This window comes from Artibeus jamaicensis, unplaced genomic scaffold (genome assembly GCF_021234435.1).
Source record: "Artibeus jamaicensis isolate MK-2021 breed Jamaican fruit bat unplaced genomic scaffold, CSHL_Jam_final contig_889, whole genome shotgun sequence".
Lineage (NCBI taxonomy): Eukaryota > Metazoa > Chordata > Mammalia > Chiroptera > Phyllostomidae > Artibeus > Artibeus jamaicensis.
In genome coordinates, this window is record NW_026522005.1 from 5,097,580 (window position 1) to 5,114,280 (window position 16,701).

Genomic DNA, 16,701 nt, shown 5'->3' on the forward strand with positions numbered 1-16,701 from the left:
AGGAAGATAGAATGGCCACTGACTCTTTAACACTGCAGACTGGAGTTCTCCATGAGTCCTAAGCACTGGGCTAAGGAAGCACTGGGATGGTCAGAAGGGTATGGATATGACGAGCCCTGAAGCCTCGTGACAGAGTTTACACTTTATTCTGAGGGAGCCACGGAATAATGTAGCAAGTCAAATGCTCTACAGTGTTATGACCAATGCTCACACTGTACATGAAATCCCATCCAGATTCTGGCACCTGGAAGGAACTCGATTGAAATCTCCCCTTGCAAAATCACTACCCCCAAGGATTATTTGTGGTGGCAGGGATTGCTGGCTCAAAATTGCTTTATCCTCACTCAACAGCAGCACAGAGGTAGGCAATGGCTTTCCTGAGGTACCACAAAGAGTTAAAGCTTCATTCCAATAGACCAAAATTCAGAAATCCTCTTTGTAAAAACAGGAATGGTATTCAGGCAAGCAACACTTTGGTTTACCGTAAGGTTTCCAAGATTACCCACATGATAAAATCAGAGATGCCCAAGGCCAGGGCTTTGCCAGTTGATTACTAATATTTTAAAAACGAAAGGAAGGAATTTGAGTCATTTTAGGTGGTAAAAATAGAGTATGTTGGATGGAAGCCAGCCACCTCTTGTAGTAATCAAGATACTGCTCTAAGAGATAATGTCAAAATTCGTGCTAGAAATGTTTATTTTATAAAAGCCTATGAGAAAACTTTCTCAGTGGCAATGACAGAGTTTCTACAAAGGAGGGGCTTAGGGCCAAGCGGCGAGTTTGGAAGAGATTTGTCCTGAAGCTGCATTTGTTTTTATTCAGATTGTATGTTTATTTGTAATGGCTTGGAGATTAAAGAAAGGGGGTTAAAATGCTCCTAAACTACCTGCCCTCTTGTCACGCCACCACTGCCCAACAACACACGTGTGTGTTTCAGTAAGGGCAATTAACCTATGAGATTGGTAAGCATGACTGATGGGAATTTAAGGCCACACTACTGGAAGGAAATGTGACTACACATAAATTGCTTGGTCCATTGATATCCTCTTCACTTTCTGTGGGGACAATTTTTGCATCTAGGAATGCAATGAAAGAATCGATACCTTTACCTGTGGGTGCGACACTGAATCTGAACTACTTGAATGTGGGGTCTACCCTAAGGAGCACTGGGAGATCTCACTTCTTTTCTTTCCACCCCCTAAGCCCTGCCTGGTGCTGAAAATTCCCACTTTTTTCCTTCCTTTTGTTTGTTGTTTTTTTTTTTTTTTTACTTTTGTGAGTGAAGACATCAAAAGCTACTATGAAAATGCACATTTTTTTCTGGGAGGGGAGCACATTAAGTCACTAATAATAACAATTACTTGAATGATTTCATCTAGTAACCCAGCCAGTGACTGGGCAGCTTCCCAATAGTAAAGATGCCTTTTGATCCTGAAGAGAAGGCTAGAAGATGTTTGTTTGAAACAGGCTCTGGGTGTGGGCCCAGGAAGGCATTAAAAGAAACCTTACTGCTACCCCATTCTTCCACAACCGGCCTGGTCCCACTGATGGAGTATTTTTGGCTGAGATCATAAGAATTACTCTGGCTATCACTAATTGCTTTATTGTAAACTTCACACCATGTGAGGAGACCAGATTGAAGTGCCTGGGTTACACATCCACCAACTGTGTGAATTTATATGTTTTACTTAAACTCTAAAGCCTACATTTCTCATTTAAAAATGGAAATAATAATATAGATCTCACTTACCTCAGAGAGCTCCTATGAAAACTGAGTATGTTAATGGATGTGAGAATGCTTTGCAAATAAAAAAGGGTTAATCAAAGGACGATGTTTGATTCAGAAATCACCCTTCTTGCTATTTACCCAAATGAATTGAAAACTTATGTCCACACAAAATTTATATCCACACAAAAGCCTGCCTATAAATTTGCAGTTATGAAATTGCCAATATCTGGAAGCAACAAAGATGTCCTTCAATAAATGAGTGGATAAACAAAATATGATACAGCCATACAATGAAATATTATTCGGCAATACATAAGAATGAGCTAGTACACCATGTAAAGATAAGGAGGAACTTTAAAAGCATATCGCTAAGTGCAAGAAACCAATCTAAAAATAGTACATACTTTATGATTCCAACTCTCTAACATTCTGAAAATGGCAGAACTAGGGAGATAGTAAAAAAGACCAGTGGTTGCCAGGGGGTTGGAGGTAGGAAGGACAAGCAGGTAGAGTGCAGATGGGTTTTAGGGAGGTGAATTACTCTGCATGATAGTGTAATGAGGGATGCATGTCAAAATCCATACAATATACATTTGTCAGAACCCACAGAATGTACAACACAAAGAATGAACTTTAATGTATCAAAGGATCATGTTAGTGGTAATCAAAACCCCTCAGTGGTACCCTGCTGCACACCAAATAAAGCCCATGCTTTGCAGAACTGAATCTAAAGTCCTCCATCATCTGGTATCTTGCCCTACCCATTCTGGATTAGTAGGAGTTCTCTAAATAAACTGTCATGTTTACCCACCGTTTTTGCCTGCCTAACATCCACTTCCCCTTCTCCTGCTAACACCACCCATCTTCCTTCAGGAAACAACACCTAATCCATCCTCGATGTAGGTGGTTCCGTTGGGGCTGCCTCACCACATGTGTGTTCTGGATTGGGCATATGATTCGAGTCAGTCCAATCAGAAGTAATCTAGAAATTTTAATTGGAAACCTTAGGGAAATCAAGTTCCCTTTCCACTGAGGCAGCTCAGAAACTAAATTGAAACCCTAGTGTTTGTGACCATCTCTGCCACCTCATGCAAAGATCCTGTTCAAATAAAGCCCACAGAGAAGAAGGTGTCACCTGGGAAAGGTGAGAAAGCTGGGCCTAATGGCATCCTTTGAACACCTGGATCCAGCCGATTTGGAAGTGGTATGCATTTCCCACCCCCTAGACTTTACAATTGTGAAATCCAACAAATTTGCTATTTATGCTTAAGCTCATTTGAATTGGTATTTTCTTACCATCACTATTCGATGTTTTTCCATGCTTCATTCTATTTCTCCTCCTCACCTCTCACTCTTCAAGATTCAGTTCTAGCACCACCTCTGTAAACTTTTCTAGACAGTTCTCATCTTCACCTTAGTTAGAAAAGGCTCCTCTCTCTATGGAGAACTGCAATACTCCATACTGACTTCCAGAGTATATTATCTGTTCTGCATGTACAGACTGATTTCAAAAGCATGTGACTAAATACATTGATGGGACCACCTGACCCCAAGTATTCCCAAGTATTCATTACAACATACATTTATAGTAGTTAAAAATAAAAAACCCTCCAATATCCAACAATAAGGAAATTGTCAAGTAAATTTGCTTATGTCCCTGTGTTTAACCATCAAAACTAACATTTATAAGGATATGAAATTATGTGGAGAATTACTACACTGAAAAGAGAAACAGGGCAGGAGACAAAATTGTGAACACAGTATGATCTTAAGTACGTAAAAAGAATTAGAAAGAAAACAATGATCATGTCAAAATGCTGTCTGTGTTAAGCGCTTCCTGGGTGCCGGGCACTGGCCTGCACTTTCTCATTTAATCCCCAAGAACCCTATGATGTAACTGTAGCTACTGCAATTTTATTCAGGAGAAGGCAGACTTAAGAAAATTAATCAACTTTCCCCGAATTTCACAATCTCAGGTGCACCTGACACCGAAGACCATGCTAATTATGCTATGCCACCGGAAAACAGAGTCATCAAGTTTTTGAATGACTTTAAAAATATCTTTCTGCTTTTCTATAGTTTCTAAATTTTCTAACAGTAGTTATTATCTTTCTAATTAAAAACAAATACATGAAATACTTTTTTTAAAGAAAAGGAACAAGCATCCAGACACAAATAAAATGTTTTGCTTCTTCTTAAAGTGGGGTGTTCGAGTGACACAGCAGAGCCCCAGAGAAGTGCCAGTAGAGAGAGCTGACAGCTGAGTGGGGGTGGGATTCTCAAGTTTCCTCGTTCACCTTTCAACGAAGGCTCCTGGCCAGAAACTATGTGAGTCCGTAGCACTTAACGTGTGGAAGGTCATGACTCCTCTGAGAATCTGTTGAAAGCCATGGACCCTCCTCCTGTGACAATGCAAGAAGCACGTGCATGCATCCACACATGCACACGCTCTGCACAGTTTCAGAAGACTGATAGATGCAACCACACCTATGGATGTGCCCCAGGTAAAAGGCCCTTGATATAAGGTAACGGCATAAGAAGTCAACTTTTGTCAGATTTTTTTGACACTCAGCCCCATCTCTGGCATTACCATCTACCAGGGGTGTCCACCCTGCGGCCCATGGGCTACATGTGGCCCAGGATGGCTATGAATGTGGCCCAACACCAAATCGTAAATTTACTTAAAATATTTTTAGATATTTTTGTGATTACATGTTGCAATGTATTGAATATGTGGCCCAAGACAACTCTCCTTCTGGTGTGGCCCAGAGATGCCAAAAGCTCGGATACCCCTGGTACCCGATAAATTAGAGATGGCAGTTTTTGCCAAGCTGCCTTCCAGTCTGTAGGAATGTGCTCTGAGGTCTTTGCTGGTGGGAAGATGAATTTCAGCAAATTTTATCCACATTCTTGACTGAGTCCCTGATAAGTGTCTGAGGATGACTCAGAAAAACTGACAGGCCTTCATAGATATGAACTCATGAGGGGAGTCACGAAAACAACAGGAGGGGAACTCCCAGGAGTGTATGACTTTACAGTTAGAAAGCACTTCCCACCCTTGATCTCAGTTGACCCCCCGCAGCTCTATGGGGAGAGAGAGGTCATTAGCCCTACTTTACATATAACCCAAGTCTCACTCTCAGCTTCATCTACAAGAGCTGACTATATTTGGCTTCCACAAGAGCTGACCTTGAGCTTGATGCAAGCTCAACCCCTTCACCATTCCAGTGAGAAATCCAACTTAATTAACCAAGTCATAACTTTCGTTAGAAATATTGAAGATTCATGAAGTCCCTGAGAGAGCCATCTCACATAATACACAGCTCTATAAAATTTCGGTTAGATTTCTCTTGAGTCTCTTCTCCCTGGCATCCCCAGATCCACCGGAAATCTCGGTAATCCTCCTTTCCATCCTGTATAACAGAGTTGCTTCCCTCTTTTACATCAATAAGGGGCTTATTAAAGTGTCTTATCAACAAAGCTGATGTTTCGGACATTTGTGGGGACTTTTAAAATTTGTTTTGTGTCGTTTATTTTTCCACTTAGCATCCACTTCCCTTTGTAGTAGTAACAGCACTCATTTTTGATTGAGGAGTCATTCCTCCCCAACTCCCAGTCCAGGTGGTACCAGAAGAGTCGATACCATGATTACATGACCCAGGCCAAGCCAATCAGAGTCTCCCTTTGCCTTGGTCACTGTCATGGGCTTAGGAGCAGCTGAGTGAGGTGCAAGGAAGCCCATGAGACTGCCAGCTGAGTGCTCTAAGATAGAAGGCTTGATTTAGTCAGAAATGAAGCTGAGAGTATACAAAATCTAGAGTTGCTGCCACCATCTGGCAATAAACAAAGCTGGACATCAGGCTATACATTAAAAGATAGTATAGAAAGATAGCTGAAAGATAGTATAGAACCAAGTTCTGATGATATAATTTGGGCCAGATGTCAGCAATTCTGAAGCCAACCGTAGGAATGGTGGCCACAAAGATATAGCCACATCCTATTCCCTGGAACATGTAAATGTTACCATCTATGGCAAAAAAGTGAATATTATCTTACATGGAAAAAAATGTGATTAAGTTAAGAATCTTGCAAGGAAGAGCTTATCCTGGATTATACAGCCCTGAATACAACCACATGCATCTGTGTCTGGGAGACGGAGATTAGATGCAGACAGAAGAGAAAACACAGGCCTCCCGAGGAGAAGCTGATAGGAAGATGAAGGCAGAGATTGCGGTGGCAAGGCCTTAAGGACTCCCGCTGTGGTCCAGGGAACACGGGGAATGCCAGGTAGCCACCAGAGCTACAAGAGGCAGGGGCCCCCGGATGGAGTGTGGGCCTGCCAGCACTTGACTTCAGACTTCAGGCCCCCAGTGTGAGACAATAAACTCACCAAGGCTGTAGCGATCAAGAAACCACTACACAACCCTAACCCTGACTTTTTATTTTCTGAGCCAATAAACCCCCCATTTTTCTCAGGCTATTTCAAGTTGAGCATAATTGTCACCGGCACTAAAAGACTTCTAAATGACACAGCTGGTCTATCCTTACAAATGAATTCTCATGTGGCCCTCAAGATGATAAAGGTTTTTGCTGTCTCATTACATATAGATGAGAACTTTTCAGAGATGAGATGATTTTCTCAAGGTGGTATCACAAGTAAATCCCACTCAGGACTCACAAGTATAAAATCCAAGATTTTGTAACTTGAGTCAAACCTAGTTTTTCGGATCCATATGCCATGTTCTGCAGGGTGTATTTCCTTCATAAATGGTGATGGCTACACATATGAGTCCATATGATACAAACAACAGCATTCTCACTGTTACCTTAAACAGTTAGTGGACTAACTCATCAAAATACCAGCCACAAAGTGAACTACAGCAGGCCATTTTAACAGTTCTAGTACATCCATTCTGTATGGCCTCTAAACTCCAGGTTTGGAATAAAGCAAAACTCACAGAACATTTCTTATTTGAGACACATTACCTTCACTGGATTGTGTTTTAAGGTCGTGTCCTTGACTTTTATGAAGAAATATCTATTACTGCTTTTACCACAAAAATATTGTTAAGGTCATTATGTACTACCCATCTGAGTATTCCCTATATAAATCTCATTTGAATAATTTATTATTTTATTTTTTATTCTTGTTTATTCTGTTAGAGTTTTCCCAGTTTTCCCCGTAAACCCTCCTTGATCCAGCCCAACTCCCCTCCCATAGTCCAGCCCCACACTGTTGTCCATGTCCTTGTCCACTGTTGTCCAAAGAACACCATTCACGTTCTCTGATTGATCCAGTAAGTACCAGAAAAACCTCTTGTTTCCCACCCCCACCCAAAAAACTGGTATGCTCTCACCATTTTGATAATGAGGTGTTTGCCAATGATGGCATTCTCTTTTTTGCTTCGGCTTCCAGAAAGCTCACAAAGTTCAAGTCCCCCAGTGTCTATGTTAACTAATCCTTATAGTAAGTATGCATATTTATTTCTTTTTTCTAGATATGATTTTATCTTCTGTTTAAAGTAGAATCCTAAATGAAGTGTGTGATGGTTAATTTTATGTGTCAACTTGACTGGGCTGTAGGGAGCCCAGATCTGTGGTTAAATGTTATATCTGGGTGTGTCTGGGAAGGTGTTTCTGAATAAGATTAACATTTGAATAGATCAACTGAGTAAAGTAGATTGCTCTCCCCAATGTGGGTGGTCCTCATCCACCCCGTTCGTTCACATCCTGAACAGAATGAAAGGCTGAGTGAAGAAAAATCCTCTCTTGCCTCACAGGCTGCAGAGCTGAGCATCAGTTTTCTCCTGCCCTTGGACGTCCGGGGTCTAGACTACTCAGCCTCCATAATCACATGAGCCAACTCCTTAAAACAAATTACTTACATACTCATACATAGACAGGGTGGGGTAAAAGTATTTTCCACAGTTGTTCCTATGGAAAATAACATATTAATTAATAAATACTAATACAAGAATAAACTCACATTCTCACAACACACGTACATGCACACAGACACATACATATGGGGTCTGGCCCCATAGGTGGTGGGGTAAGGTCTGCTTGAGTGTGGTTGGTAAGGTAATAATTTCAGTGTAATAATGTATCTTTCACCTAAAATGGCATATGCTGTGCTTGAGTGTGATATTGTTATGCTACAGAATTACATGCTTATGATTTTGTAATAAAAAGGGGGCATTATTTCCCCCTGACCCTGTGTGTGTGTGTGTGTGTGTGTGTGTGTGTGTGTAAAATTCTGTTTCTCTGACTCATACAGGGTATAAAGGATAAATCAAATAAAGTAAAAATTGCCTGAAGAAATACCTTACATTGCCCTAATGTGTAGTATATAATTGAGTAGATATGAAAAATATAATTTTACAATAGAGTTACTATTCCATTCATATTCTTGAATTTCTGTGTATAAATTTACATTCATGTCCATATAGCATAGATATGTATATATATGCATGTTGGCATGTGTGTGCCCATAGAGTAGTGAGTGCAGGGCGATCTGTTGCTAGCAACATCTTTCCGAAGTGCTTCCAAACCCTCAAACTTTAATTCTCATATTTTCCACTTTCAGGCAAGGACAATGAGGCTGAGAAAGTTCAAGCAACACACCCAGCCTCACTACTAGAAAACATTAGCTCTGGGGTCTGAACCCAAATATTCTGGAGCCAGGAGATCCTTGGACTGTTTGAAGGGAAGTGTTGATCCAAAAGAACAAAATATACTTCCCCTTTAAAGGGTTCCCTTGATATCACCTAAAGTATAACAACCTTCATCGTGAGTGTTGAACATACTTGTATAACTGCCTGTAAGAGAAAAGAATAAGATCTTCTTTGGCTTCTGGTCACTCTCTGGTTCCTTGAAGGAGCTGAGCAATGAAGCCCAGAGTGATCTGGTGTCCAGGGTCTGCATTGCTCATCCCTCCAGGGCTGCACTAGTCTAAAGGACACCTTACTAAGAATTAGAAGAGGCTCCTGGAGGCTTGAGATACCCCTGTGTCTCCGTTGAGTTGGTGATTGAAAACACTGTGACCTCACAGCCCACTTGTCCCAAACCAGTGCCTTTGCTGGCGCTAAGCAGACATTGACTTTGAACTTCATCACCCTTTCCCTTTTTCTTTCTCTTCCTTCTCCCTTTCAGATTATTTACCCCTTTCTCCTCTTTAGTTGTTTCTCCCCCTACATCCCCATGGGGTTCAGGACAGCCCTTCCAAGACCACAGTTAGACATGACATCTAGTTGCCTGGCTGACCCTTATTCTACCGTGCTCACCCCTAGAATTTAGAGCTTCCTTCTGAGGGCTACAATTCAGCACAAGCATCTTAGCCCTAAACATTGAGTCCTCCCATTAAAATGCTGCCAAAATCACAAGCAAATTAAGAATTCACCAGCTCTCCCAAAGACTAGCCCCGCCCTGTGCAACCAACCTCCACGCCTGACACAATGCGTGGGCCCAGCAGGGAACCGCTGTTTTCAGCCAATCAACCCAGAGATAGAATGGCATTTGTAAATAACCTCCAATATTGGGAAATGAGTCTCTATTGTTAAAATAATTTCTGCCAGGAATCACAGGCCCAGCTCATCAAGAGGGGATTTGAGAAAGCACTTCCTATACAATAGCATGAAACCATCTGTTCCGCAGCAAACCATTTCAATCATCACTTAATGCTCGGAGTCAATTAAATAAACTGTGGATCAAAAAAGGAAAAGAGTAGCAGCCAACAAATAATTTTCACGATAGAACTGAAATGAATCAGAGCATTTAATTCACCATTTCTCTTGATCAACTGTGAAAAAATGATGTAGCCGCATGCATTTATCTTAGCCATAATAAAGAATATTTTTTGTGCTTATGGAAAAATTTAGTGTGCCCAACAGCCAATTGGCTCCCGATTTGGCTACCCTGGGTCATGGGAAGCAAGAGGTAAGAGGTATGTTCTTCTCCCCAGCTGGCACAGTCTAGGAGGTCAATGAAAGAGCTAGGAGATGGGGCAGTCAAGTGATGGGGCTTTTTTTACTCAACTTGGGGCCACTGTTCTCCTGCATTCAGGCTGGCCCACTCAGCTAGACTTCCTCCCAGGTGTCTTGGGCCTCTCCTTAGGTCTATGTTTTCTGACATCAGTTGTGGAGAGGGTTTGTGTTCTTGCCCATTGAGGTTCTTGGGTCTTGTATAAATTATGGGGACCATGCTGTGAGACAGTTACGAACTTACCCTCTCATGGTGTTCAGGGTAATTCTTTTGGGTTTTTTGTTTGTTTGTTTGTTTGTTTGGGTTTTCTTTTTGTTTTAATATTAAGTGCAAATCATTTCAGATGTAGCAGTTACATTAAATACTTTAATACAAATAGAAAAAGCTTCTACATGATATGCCTGTCCTAATTATAAGAGGTGTTCTCCACTCTAGCTTAGTTTAAGAGGCCTGTCTACCTGGAAGACACACAGCATCTCGTGGCCTGAAGTCCCACTCAGCCAAGCCAGCCTCATGGGTCAGTAAGATTTTAGTGGGCGTGTCAAAGGAGTGACCTTCTGAGGTTAGGTTTAGACAATGAGATAGTATGAAGATGTGTTACATTCCAAGTGAACAACACAGGAGCATAGTCATAAACAAAATAACAGAAGAGATAAAGAGAAAATTATCTCTCTGACTGGCTAAAAATTAGTATAGCAGACATGTAAAATCAGTATAGAAAATAAATATGCTTGTATCTGCAAATTTATTTTCTCTGAAACACATATTTTCAGCTTACTAATAATGTTTGCCTCTGACTAGAAGCTAGTTTTCTACTTCTTTGAAACTTTTTCAAGTTTTAAATAATCAACACATATATACTATTAAAATTCCACAGTGTAGCTACTCATATGTAAAAACAATTGACATATTAGGAATAAAATACAACATCTATAGTAGGGAAGTTAACAAGAGGGGAAAGTGAGCATGTGATTGTTTTACAGCATCTCTGAAGAACTGAACAGCTTAATATTTCGGAGGTAGATCATGGATGAGCTAGTATAAGAACTTCCAGTGTCAAATCCAGAGCCCTGGGAGAGCAAGGTTGTGTGTGGAACTTAGGACCATGCCCCTGCTCCAGGCCTGTGCTCCAGCCTACACTTGGGGATGCTGGGATGGGGTAGATATGGGAAAGGGACCAGCACTGCTTCGTGAGGACATACGAGCCCCCTAAGAAGGCCACTTCTGCAATGAGAAGAAAATTAGGATAAAGATACAAATTAAAACAATAAAATATCATTTTCCCTCACCCCACAAGATTGACAAAATATTTAATGTTTGAAAATAATAAAAAAAGAGGAAATAATGGGTGTTGGTGAGGATTAAAAGAAATAAGTCTCCTTGTCCAGTGCTGTCAGGAGTGCGAGTCAGTTTAGGCATTTGAGACGATGATTTGGATGACCCTCTCCAAATAGAGGGTGACTCTACTATTAATTCACTACCTGGACACACTCACATACAGCTCAACCACGTCAAGTGTAGGGCTGTGATTTCTTATACAAGAATAATGTAAACATTATTTCTCACTCAGTCTGTGACATCACAGAAGCACAAAAATAAAGGTCATGAAAACTATATGGCTCAAAACTGATCATCTGCTGGAATGAGAGAATCCCAAGGGATGAGGGTAAGCGATCTGTACCTAACTGCACTGTGAGAACAGAGGTTAGGTGGAGGATGGCGGCCAATCAACCAATTGTGTTGTATTCAGAATCATAATATTATAGTATCTGCCCTAGAGAAACACATCTATGCATGAGACTGCTCATTGGAGCACCATCTGCAATAGGATGAAAACCACCTGAACATCCCTCAGTAGGAGATGCTTAAATTGCAACAAAGTCGTACTCCGAGGCAGTAAAAGAATAAGGCAAATGTCTAGTGTCCGGACATGGGAATTCCTTCAAGATATGTTACTAAATAGAAATGTCAAAAACAAGCTGCAGAATGATAAGTTCAACTAATACCACTTGTATAACAATTAAATATATGTATTCATCTCTATAACTGTAAATTAATTTTTAAGTTATAGAAAAACTGTTGTATGTCACTTACCATTGGGATACATTATGAGAAATGCATTGTTGGGGGACTGGTACTGTGCAGACATCGTGGGGTACACTTACACACACCTAGGAGGTACAGCCCACTACACGCCCAGGCTGGAGGGCATGGCCTGCTGCTCCTAGGCTACCAGCCTGTACCACATGTGACTGCACACATCAGCATGAGATAAAATCAGGCACAAGAGAAAGTGATGCAATGAAGAGAAGGGATAAACATGAGGTGTATGGGCTGCTGCCAGTGCAACATGGCATAGTTTTACAGCGAACTTTTTTTATAAGTAGGAAGAGTACAGTCTAAAATAACTATAAAGCACAGTAATTACATAACGCAGTGGTTGATTATCTTTTTCAGTTGTTACCTACTATATGTAACTATGTGGACTGTACTTTGATATGACTGGCTGTGCAGTCAGTTTATACCAGCATCACCTCCATGTCATAACGCATGACTTTATGACATCCCGACTTCACGACATGACTACGACATCACTAGGCAATCGGAATTTTCAGCTGCATCATATAATAACTGTACCAGACCGCCCTCATCTGTGCAGTCTATGTGTGGTGACCACTGGGACATTACCCCACACGTGTCCACTAAAATGATACCAGCAGTTATGTCTGAGCAAGGGGATGGAATAAAGATGGGGGCACAGTCAAAGGAGACTTTAACTTAATCTGTAACATTCAGCTTTTAGAATTTACAGTGAAAATGTGTTTGTGTGCAGCAGCTCCTTGCATAATATTTCATTAAAGTGGTTTCATTATAACATATCATGAGAAAAAAAAAAACAATTCCCAGCCAGGGCCACTGTCTGTGAGTGGAATTCACACACCCTCCCACATCTGCATGGGTTTCTCTCTGGGGACTCTGGTTCCTAAGCCCCTTCACAAAGCCATGCGTGTGCAGTGAGCTGGTGTGTCAATGTCGTCCCAGTCTTGGTGGGTGTGGGGGTGGGCACACCCTGAGTTGGAAGGGTGTCCTGTCCAGGGTCTGTCCACCTTGTGCCCTGAACTGGAATAAGTAGGTTGAAAAAGAATGCTTTTACTTGTTTTTATTAATCTTTTTTCCATGTATGTATAGCTCACATTTATTTTGATGTTTAATCTTAGAAGTGCTTGGGGTCTTTATTTAGAAGTTTGATGACATTTGCATGACCAGAAATATGCCCCAGGAGCTTACTTAACTCTTGTTAATGTCAGTTAGTCCCTGGCAAGGTTGGTTTTGTTATAGGTCATTTCTCTTGAGGTTGAAGTTTCCCAGAACCCACTGACGATAAGTGAGGACTTACTATATTTCTTGTGCAATTAACATAAACAATATTTTTAAAAGAAAGAAGCTCCTAGGGAGGTGGGCACAGGCCCATGTGGGCTGTACTACCCAGGGACACTCCAGGGTGGGGTTACTTCTTTGGTGCTTTCGCTGAGAACTTTGGTGTAAATCACGTTTAGCAAAGAGTCCCAACGTTTGCTTGCCTGTATTTTAATTTCCTTATAATTTTCCCCTGGTTATTTAGTAAAGAAACATTTACATCTCAAGAAAGAGAAGAAGGGGGGCGGAGGAAAAGAGAGAGCAGGAGAAGGAAGAGGAGAAAGCATGAGGAGAAAGAGCAAGGTGAGGTGCGGGAACCTGGAGAGAAGCAAACTCACCCTCACACTCCAAGGGAAGAAAGAACTTCCGCCTTAGATCCTGGCCCTCCCACTTAACCGCCAGAGAACTTGAGCAAGTGTTTTGGGTTTTGGACCCTTGTTTTTCTCTTCCGTACATGACAGTGGCAGTAAGCAAGCTCAGGTAAGCGGGCTAGCTTGGTGTCTGGTGCATGACAGGGAGTAAGAAAACAGTGCTTCTGACAAGGCTGCTTATTGGGAGCTGAGGCCACAAGGGCAAGGCACTCACCCTTCTGTGTTGAAATATGATTAATCCACCTGATGAAGGCTGACCGAGTTGTCCCATCTGCTATTTGACAAAGAGAAGGAGGGAAGGAGATTTCATCAGCGTACCTGAACCTGAGATCTGCAGAAATCCAGATGTAAGATCCATCCGTTCCTTAGATTATTGTTGTCATTGGACTTCACATTTGCAGCACACGATAATTTACAAAACACTTTTCATTGGGATTCTCACAACAACTTGGCTAGGTTATCCGGGCAGGTAATATTTACATTTCCAGAGGAGGGGAGAGACTCAGAGAATCTGAGTGATATGCCAGGGTTACTAGGAGTAGAGCAGAAATTCAGACTCAGTTTGGTGAGGTTACAAAGCCTGTGCCACAGTCACTGCACCTCTGCACCTCACTGTTGGCCACTTCAACAACGTGAGCAATGAAAGCAGGTAGACCGGGCAAGGGAGAGTGTGGCAGATGGGAGTGGGGGCTAAAGGACAATAGTTTCTGCATTGTCTCCGACTACCAGTTTACCACACATCACTATCTACTCTGTGCTCCAAAGAAAGGATGGCAGACTCCAGCTGCCTTTGTGGGAAAACTCCCTGTTACCTCAACCTTGTGTATAATGCAAAACCATCATGCTTGGATCTCTCTTATCTGCTTTGAGATGCCATTCATGCCAGGCCAGTCAGTCTTTCTCCTTAACAAAGTTTTCCCTCTGTCTGCAATACTCCTCTCCATCTCCAAACACGTGACACAGAGAAGTCGTTACGCTCCACACTTGTCTGGGCACCGCCGAGTCCTGGGAGGGTTGCTCTGAGATCACGTTCCATCCAGGAGTGGGTTTTTTCCAAGGTCCCCTTTTAGTGTCAGGAGCAGACTGTCCCTTAATCTTTGGGGGATTAAATAGATTTTCCTTCTCCTTACGTGTGAAGTGAACTGTGACCACTGGCTTAGGTGGCTTTGTTCCTGGCCAGCAAGAAGAGAAGGAATTTGATGCGGAAAAAACATTTGGGCCGGTTTTCAAGAACCCAGTGAAAAGTTTCAAGATTTGTTATGTCGAAGATGCCGTCAAGATGAAAAAGGAAGAGGAGGGGGACAGGGAAGGTCAGGGGGAGGGAGAAAGAGAAGAAGGGAAGAAAGCAGAGAAAAGAAAAGAACCTCTTTTATATCAGAAAATGTTGACAGTTTAAACAACAGTGTATTTTTTCTACCTGTGCAACGCATCCACATCAAGACCTATAAAAGTCAGACAGAGCCACGTTTCCGTGATGTCTTTGCTTCAATAATATGCTAAAGTAGTTATAAATCCTTTGTCTGAAAAGGGGGAAGGAAAGACAAATTTTTCATCCAAGGGACTTGGATAAGATAGGGAGCCAAATACCATAATGTCTTCATAAGTCCTTCAATAAGATTACTTAAGAGACTGGTTTTCAGTGCCAAAGCAGAGAATTAAAGCAGTTTGCTGCATAACTTAGATGAACTTGGCCCAATTTCATCAAAAAATTGAGAATTTGGGGGAGTTGGGGGAAGTCAACTTTCTTTGCCTGGGGAGCAGCCTCATTCTTCTGCTCTGTTTGTCACTGGATATCAAGTTCCTTAAAAAACTAAAGTAAGCAAGTAGGGGTGTACTGTAGCTCATGGATATCTCCATTGTTCCACAAAATCAGCATTCAGTTTTAACTATATGTTAGGGACTTTACGTATATCATCTCACTTAATTCTCCTGACACTTCCTCAGAAAAAAATAACCTTTATTTCTATTTGAGGAAACTAAGCTTCTGGAGATAATAGAACCAGTGGGCAGGAGGAAAGATTGAATGCAGTTCTATAATTCTGTCTCTCTCTCTCTCTCTTCTCTCTCTCCCTCCCTCACCATTTTGTAACATATGCATCAGAAAGGGAGCCCATTAAAACGGCTGGGAAATTCATGTGTGATACATATAATAAATACACTTTTATGATGGTTATGTATGAGGCATTTGCGATGTGAGTTGTCACAAAATCATGTGATGTATGCAACCTAGGAATTAATGAAAGAGATTCCTGTTTCACTCTGTTTTATAGACATAAATATGTCTATGTACCTCTAAGTGTGTATATACGTCTAGAATATGGAGTGCAGGTGACTTGGCTTAGGGTGTCAAAGGTCACTGGTCAAATGACAACTCAGACCAAAAGTACCAGAGCTTTCAGCTCTCTGGCCTTGTTTTTAATGGGTTATGGCTTCTCATTATAAAAGACACCCCTCTCCCTCACCAGGGGTACTCTAGGTTAGATATCATGGATTGTAGATTTTGTTGACTATTTTGTCGACTGATCAGCAAATTCAGCTTAAAGCAGAGGAAAGGCGCTTCCTCCATGCAGTGCAGTAGTGAAGGAATGAACGTAAAGGTCTAATAGACTGGATGTGAATTCCCACTCTGCCTCTTAAAGGTCACGTACCCAGGACAAGTTATTTAATCTCCCAAGCATCCATTCCCTCACTTGAAATGTGGGGATAATAAAGTACCGCATCGGTTTACTCCGAGGCGAAGCGAACACATTTAAGCCACTTGTTCATGGTAGTTGCCATCGGAGGCACACTCAGACAAAGGAAATAATATCAAGCTTTTAGAAAACTGGTCCGTGAGCATACCATCTCAAAGCTAAGCGGAGTATTGAAATTATTATTCCACGATCTCTCAGGAATATTATGTCTGGAGTACAAACAAAAATGCAGAGTTGAAACTGAAGTTAATTTTTACATTTATCATTTCTCTTTGTATTGACATAAACTGTCAATACAAAGTACCAGTCATAAAATAATTGTCACAAAGTTATTATTTAAATCCATTATATACTAAATAGCAACTTTTCTGTTTCCACTTTTGTTCTTTTAAATAGCTAGTCACCATCCTGTGTCTAAAAGTATTACATAACCATAGATCAATATTACATAGCTTCTCCCTCCAAGAAAGGATAACAATGACTGTGTTCCTCCTATAATTTAATAAGAATT